Source organism: Daphnia pulicaria, unplaced genomic scaffold (genome assembly GCF_021234035.1).
Source record: "Daphnia pulicaria isolate SC F1-1A unplaced genomic scaffold, SC_F0-13Bv2 h1tg000094l, whole genome shotgun sequence".
NCBI lineage: Eukaryota > Metazoa > Arthropoda > Branchiopoda > Diplostraca > Daphniidae > Daphnia > Daphnia pulicaria.
In genome coordinates this window covers 2,501-10,000 of record NW_025804802.1, presented here as the reverse complement: position 1 = coordinate 10,000, position 7,500 = coordinate 2,501, and the positions used below count along the sequence as shown (strand labels likewise).

Sequence of the window (7,500 nt, the reverse complement as noted above, 5' to 3'; positions counted from 1 at the left end):
TTTTTTGTATTTGAGGCATCGCGGACACTTAAGTCGCGCGGCACCCAGACGTTAGAGATTCGGGAGCTTTTATGCGGTCAGGCCGGGTGAAAAATAAATCTCGCCGCGACCCAACATGCAAAACCAAGACTGAAAAAATCTCTGTTCGTTCATCATTCGACCGACCCTCAGTCAGATGTGGCCCGAGCGAGAAGCTGGGCCGCCATTTACGTTCAAGATTTCGATGCTCCATGTGTTCTGCAGTTCGCATGGATTAGCGCACTTTGCTGCGCTCTTCATCGATCCACGAGCCTAGTGATCCACCGTTCAGGGTCGTATATAAAACGACATATTCGTTTTCTTCTCTCTTTTTCTCCAACCCGCCCAAGCAAATGAATGCGAGGGCGGAGAAAGAAAGCCAGAAAGAAAATGTTCCGATAAACACTCGTACTAGAATTTGGGTTTAGTGTGTTATTGTGATTTTGAATTCTTCCTACTTCATCGAGAGGGCGAAGGGCAAGCTTAAAAAACATTCGGTTTTCAACGGCATAGTGTCGGGCTTTGGAGTGTTAGTCTATACGACGCACACGCACGCAACCACGAGTATCTACGCCCGAAAAGAACGTCCAGAGTAAAGTCTCACACTTTCGTCCCCCACCGAGAATCAAAAAATCCCGAAGACGAAGAGAGAAACAAAAAAAAAACAATTTCGATTGGGCGTATCCGCTTTAAACCACCGCGCATCAGAGCGCCTGATACCCGTTCAAAATCTTGATGTTTTTTTTTTTTTTTTCCGACTCTCCATCCACCGAGTTTTTATTTTTCAAAGTGTTTGATTTAGGGACTAAGACTTTATAAAATCTCCTTTATTGTTCCTTCGGTACTCGCGGCCCAGGCGGGCTATCGTATTCTTCACTCTACTAACGTCAACACTGTGAGCGCCGCTAAAGGTCGAATGAATCTATAGAGACATTCACCATCGAAGCAGGAAGAATTTGCTCACGGCCATAGACCAAATCGAAAGACTTTGTGTTTTTTTTTGAGCCGAGAGGAAAGAAAAATCAATTTGAAAAGGCGAATCCGCTTTAAACCACCGCGCATCAGAGCGCCTGATACCCGTTCAAAATAAATGATTTTCTTCCGTCAACCCACACATAGTTCATACGATGTCTTACGCCGAAAGACTTTTGATGGGGTTTTTTTTGTTTTGCAACTTTTAGTTGTTTCGTGCTCAACCAAAGCCATATGCGCAAAACATTTGTCTTGTTCGTTTATGATCCTTCCGCAGGTTCACCTACGGAAACCTTGTTACGACTTTTACTTCCTCTAAAGGATCAAGTTCGACCATCTTTCAGTCTCGCCGTTGGTAGGCACCGCACGGGCAGAGATTGCTCCCCACTCGACGGCACCCCGACAAGCCCGTCCGAAGGCCTCACTAAATCATTCAATCGGTAGTAGCGACGGGCGGTGTGTACAAAGGGCAGGGACGTAATCGACGCGGGCTAGTGACCCGCGCCTACTAGGGATTCCTGGTTCATGGGGATCATTGCAGTCCCCAATCCCAACCACGAAGGAGGTTCAGCGGTTACCCGGTCCTTTCGGACAGGGAGAGTGAAACACGCTGATTCCTTCAGTGTAGCGCGCGTGCGGCCCAGGACATCTAAGGGCATCACAGACCTGTTATTGCTCACTGTCACGCGGCTGGACGCCGCTTGTCCCTCTAAGAAGACTGCGTGACGGACGCGAGAGCAGAAGGTATCGCCGGGGATGACGACGACCGAATAACAATAGAGCCAGCCCCCGCGAGACATTCCCGACAAAGCCCCGCCATACCTCATCCGCCAGGCAACCAACCCGTGAAGGCCGTACACCCGACGAACAAAGCACAACGAAACCAAGCCGAGAGATTGCCTCACTAAAGGAACCAGTCCCACCGAGACCCGAATCGCCGCCACCTGATCCCGACGCCTCCGTACTCCCTTCGGTTTCAATTGATAAAACCCGTCACCTATTTAGCAGGCTAGAGTCTCGTTCGTTATCGGAATTAACCAGACAAATCGCTCCACCAACTAAGAACGGCCATGCACCACCACCCACCGAATCAAGAAAGAGCTCTCAATCTGTCAATCCTTCCAGTGTCCGGGCCTGGTGAGGTTTCCCGTGTTGAGTCAAATTAAGCCGCAGGCTCCACTCCTGGTGGTGCCCTTCCGTCAATTCCTTTAAGTTTCAGCTTTGCAACCATACTTCCCCCGGAACCCAAAGACTTTGGTTTCCCGGAAGCTGCCCGTCGAGTCATTGGAGTAACTCCGACGGATTGCTGGTTGGCATCGTTTATGGTTAGAACTAGGGCGGTATCTGATCGCCTTCGAACCTCTAACTTTCGTTCTTGATCAAGGAAAACATTCTTGGCAAATGCCTTCGCTGTTGTTCGTCTTGCGGCGGTCCAAGAATTTCACCTCTGTCGCCGCAGTACGAATGCCCCCGTCCGTCTCTATTGACCATTACCTCGGGTCCAAAAGTAAAAGACCAGCAAAATCGGACCGAGGTCCTATTCCATCATTCCATGCTGCGATATTCAGGCGTTGGGATACACCTGCTTTGAGCACTCTAATTTGTTCAAAGTAAACGTTGCCGGCCGCCCGAGACACCCGGTGAAGGGCACCCCGAACGATTGACTGGGTGGAGCGAATCGAGTCAACTACGACCAAAATTTAAAAAAGAACCCGAAAGAACTTTCCAACTCTGGCCGCAGATACAACAACGACGCACCGACCACCACTCCGGCGATGTTGTCCGACCGTGAAGAGAGTCGGGCTTTGACACCCGGGCTCCCAGAGCGTGAAACGCAACACCCTTGATTCAGAGCGGCGCCGCCCGGCCGAAGACAGACATCCGACTACGAGCTTTTTAACCGCAACAACTTTAATATACGCTATTGGAGCTGGAGTTACCGCGGCTGCTGGCACCAGACTTGCCCTCCAATGGTTCCTCGTTAAAGGATTTAAAGTGTACTCATTCCAATCACGGGGCCTCGGAAGAGTCCCGTATCGTTATTTTTCGTCACTACCTCCCCGTGCCGGGAGTGGGTAATTTGCGCGCCTGCTGCCTTCCTTGGATGTGGTAGCCGTTTCTCAGGCTCCCTCTCCGGAATCGAACCCCGATTCCCCGTTACCCGTTGCAACCATGGTAGGCGCGTAACCTACCATCGACAGTTGATAAGGCAGACATTTGAAAGATACGTCGCCGGCGCGAAGGCCGTGCGATCGGCGTGAAGTTATCCAGAGTCACCAAAATTGGTACGGTGCGCGAGCCCGAAAGCCCGGCCCCGACTGGTTTTGATCTAATAAAAGCACCTCTTCTGCGAGCCCGAAAGCCCGCAGTCGAGGCTCGAGTGCATGTATTAGCTCTAGAATTACCACAGTTATCCAAGTAGGATGGAGTGGATCTAAGGAACCATAACTGATTTATTGAGCCATTCGCGGTTTCGCCGTCTAGCGGCTTGTACTTAGACATGCATGGCTTAATCTTTGAGACAAGCATATGCTACTGGCAGGATCAACCAGGTATTTCGTGTATGTTTGTTTGATATGCATCCGGCGAGTTGCGGGTTTTTATTTCGCCCACGCATCACCAAACACACACCAAATCAACACGTTTTTCGTTTTTTTTCTTTTTCTTCGGAAACTAAAATTTTTGATCGCAACGCCTGGCGTGTCACAGCGAGTCCCAGTGAAGAGAAACACCGATCCGATCCGTTTGTTGGATTTTTTTCATTTCAATTTCCAAAGTCAAAGACCATTCAACGGTCTATGAGCCCAAAGTGAATCGGATTCATTCGACCGGTCTTGATATATTCATCAACTTTTTTTCCCGTATTACGGTTTTCGACGGTCATATGTGGCGTGCTGTATGCTCATAAGTCAAGCCTGCTTTACTAAGCTGACAAGCATACATCTTTTAAATTTTTGTGGGCTCAGAGTTTTATTTTTATTTTTCCACCGCCGAGGCACACTCTCGCATCACCCCGCACGACACACACACACACACACACCTCACCGCTCAACGGTCACACGAGGCAGAATTTTCCGCAAAGACTTTCGAAGAGAAAGAGAAAACTCGGAACAACCGCGGTCAGAGGCCAGCATAGAGGCATCGTATAGAAAGTCATGGGCGGAAAAAAACAAATCATTTCAAGTCGAGACAAGCAACCAGACTACCCCTATAAAAGTGCGCAATTCTTTAAGAGTTCACCGAAGAATGACCGAGATCAAGTATGCACGAAACGAACATATTCCAAGGGCAGCTGAATAAGCGATTCTGCGCCGAAGCGCGAGAAAAGCAAGCGGTACACCGATGGGGATCGTTTTTTTATCGTGTTAGATTCGTTGTTGTCAAGCAAGGATTCTCAAAATGTTTTTTGCATTGCACCCAAGTTTCGTACTGATTACTTGTCGCAGACCGGTGACTGTCAAAAAAAATTTTTTTACGTTTTTTCTTGAGAGGTCACTGCCTACACACAACTCCGGGCGGGCCGTACACTCACAGCCGTTTGAATTCTCCCTTCGTGTGTCATGGCCATAACTGAGCGTACATCTTACCGGGCGCCGAGTTGATCTGGCTTGTTCGATGAACGTTCGGGATACGTACAATCGATATAGCTCCAACCGTAACTCGTTTGTAATTACGCCGGCCATACTCAGCGGGCGCTCAGCTCAGCTCTCGATATCTTCCGTCGAAGGGAAGTTCGTAGTAAAAGAGAGTCAGAGTCGACGCCACATTTTGCGGTCCTCGCATCTCATCCGATTTTTGAATTTTATAGATTTGCCATCACTTCCACCCAATTCTCTCGTATATTTCAATCTCTTGACTTTGTCCGACCGGGCCGTCTTCGCCCCCCTTCAACTCCGTCCATCTCCACTTCTGTGTTCCACACAACGAGCTTCCGTCAAACGGCAAAATGTGAAATATGCGCACGCCGCACGAAATAATTTGAAAGCGTTCTGTTTGGTGGCTTTTTTATTTTTTATCTCTCGGCTCACACACACACACACACATTTCCGCCTGAACGGTAATTTTTTTTGATACGGTGTCAAAAAGTGAAAAGACGCGCACCATTTTCTTTTCTCTTCCGTATCGTCGCTGACGGTAAACGCTGATGGTTATGATGCCGTAAGTTTGGAAGAAAGAATCTTTCCCGTCTTGTCTTGTTACGGTAAAATAACAAAGAACAAGCGTCCGATTTCTCTCACAGACGGCCACAGACAAACCACACGTGCCGAAGAAACGAAACGTCCGAAACCAAAAAAATGTTTGACGCGCGCACCTCTTCTGAACTTTTCGACCAAGAGTCGTTGGATCGAGTGACGAGCTTCTCAGCTGTCGCACCAATCGGTGAAGCGGGCGTTTGAATTCCCGTCCACATCGCGGTTCGGATATATTTTTACATATACCGACCATCGGAAATTTCGAAAACGGTTTTACCGAAGGAATGATATTTCACACACCGACAGCTCATCGAGTTCGTCTCCGTTCAACGGTTTTTTTTTTTAAGACTTTTTGATCGCATGGGGCTAAACTGGTTAGAGCAAAGCCGCGATCCAAGCAGTGAAAAAAAAACAAAGACAGTGCAAGCGCGATCGAACGGAATCGAAACTAAAATCATGTGAAGTGGCGGGCGGAAAGGAGCTCAGCTACGGTGGAAATGAAACTACAACTAACGCCGAACCGGACAACTTCCCATTCTGCGTCTTCGTTTCATTTCCCAAAGCTCCCCGTCGATACCAAAGTTTTTGCGTCGAAGCTACTAAAGAAATTTCGCGCTTTCCTTTTCGCCTCTTTCGCCTTCCCTTCGATATCTATCCAACCACCGGCTTCGACTTTATTTCTTTCACCCGTCTATTCGCCCGATAGTCGACGGTCGGCCATTCTTTGGTATCGGCCAGGCGGACTAACAAGAAGTAAGACTCGTTTGAAAAATTTGGACCGGGCTTTACAATCGCTGCTTGTCGTAATGTCGCAAATTTGAAAAAAATTTTCAATTCGAGAAACCAAACTATTCGACACTTCGAAAATTTTTGGGACTCTGAAAATTTTTCCGAGTTTAGGAATCGAGACCTCTTCTATACTAAGGAAAACCACTAATGTTCCGCCGCATAATGTCTCCGTTTTCCGGCTCATTTTTAGCGATTGGACGGGGACATTGCCCCATCCAACCGCCAGCCGACTTTCAGGAACCGTCGTTTTCAAAGTTGGGACTTAGAAAATTTTCGACGAGTGGGAATTTTTTACGGTCGCAAGTCATCACGACACGCCCGACCAACCCATTTGAGAGCCGCCACGCCTCGACGGTGTGACGGCTTTTTTTCGAATCGACGGGTCTCGCTCACTCCTCTCTCGCGCCGACCAGAGGCCGGGCGAGAGAGTCGTTGCCAAACACCGTCGTCGGAAATGGGAGAATTTGAGTGGGAATTTTTTACGGTCGCGAGTCATCACGACACGCCCGACCAACCCACTTGAGAGCCGCCACGCCTCGACGGTGTGACGGCTTCTCTTTTCGAATCGACGGGTCTCGCTCACTCCTCTCTCGCGCCGACCAGTGGCCGGGCGAGAGAGTCGTTGCCAAACACCGTCGTCGGAAATCGAGAAATTTTCATTTCCATTTCCATTTTTTTTCATCGGCCTTTATACGTCCAAGTCCCGCCAACCACGTCACTACCACGTCGTCGGGACTTAGAAAAATTTTTCAATTTTTCGGACTTAGAAAATTTTTCAACTTTCTTTTTTTCGACAACCTCTTCCCTATATAGGAAAGTAGTGGATGTTCCGGGCAGTAACTGTACGAAAAAGTCGATTTCCGAATTTTTGCCGGACATTCACCTGAGCTCAGGCCGGGCCGCCCGCTCAACTGCCGCCCGGTCACCACCAAAAACCGGTCTTGGAAATTTTAGGACTTAGAAAATTTTTCAACTTTTTCTTTCTCGACAACCTCTTCCCTATATAGGAAAGTAGTGGATGTTCCGGGCAGTAACTGTACGAAAAAGTTGATTTCCGAAATTTTGCCGGGCTTTCACCAGAGCTCAGGCGGGGCTTACCATCACACCCGCCGACCGGTCACCACCAAAAACCGGTCTTGGAAATTTTAGGACTTAGAAATTTTTTCCAACTTTTTTTCTTTCGCTCTTTCTCTCTTTTTCAGCCGTCTTTGCTCGTCCCAGTGCCGCCTATAGCTTCACTATCCATCGTCGGGACTTAGAAAAATTTTTCAATTTTTCGGACTTAGAAAATTTTTTTCAATTTTCATTTTCGACAACCTCTTCCCTATATAGGAAAGTAGTGGATGTTCCGGGCAGTAACTGTACGAAAAAGTTGATTTCCGAAATTTTGCCGGACATTCACCTGAGCTCAGGCCGGGCCGCCCGCTCAACTGCCGACCGGTCTCCACCAAAAACCGGTCTTGGAAATTTTAGGACTTAGAAATTTTTTCCAACTTTTTTTCTTTCGCTCTTTCTCTCTTTTTCAGCC

At 48.2% G+C, this 7,500-nt stretch overlaps 2 non-coding genes across 2 annotated transcripts; both read right to left on the bottom strand.

Moving 5' to 3' along the window:
- Positions 1-161: 161 nt before the first annotated feature.
- On the bottom strand, positions 162-314 carry LOC124318963. Its single transcript, XR_006912654.1, has one exon. It is a non-coding gene; the product is annotated as a 5.8S ribosomal RNA (ribosomal RNA).
- A 936-nt stretch (positions 315-1,250) lies between these two features.
- On the bottom strand, positions 1,251-3,545 carry LOC124318966. The gene has a single exon (XR_006912657.1). It is a non-coding gene; the product is annotated as a small subunit ribosomal RNA (ribosomal RNA).
- Positions 3,546-7,500: the final 3,955 nt, after the last annotated feature.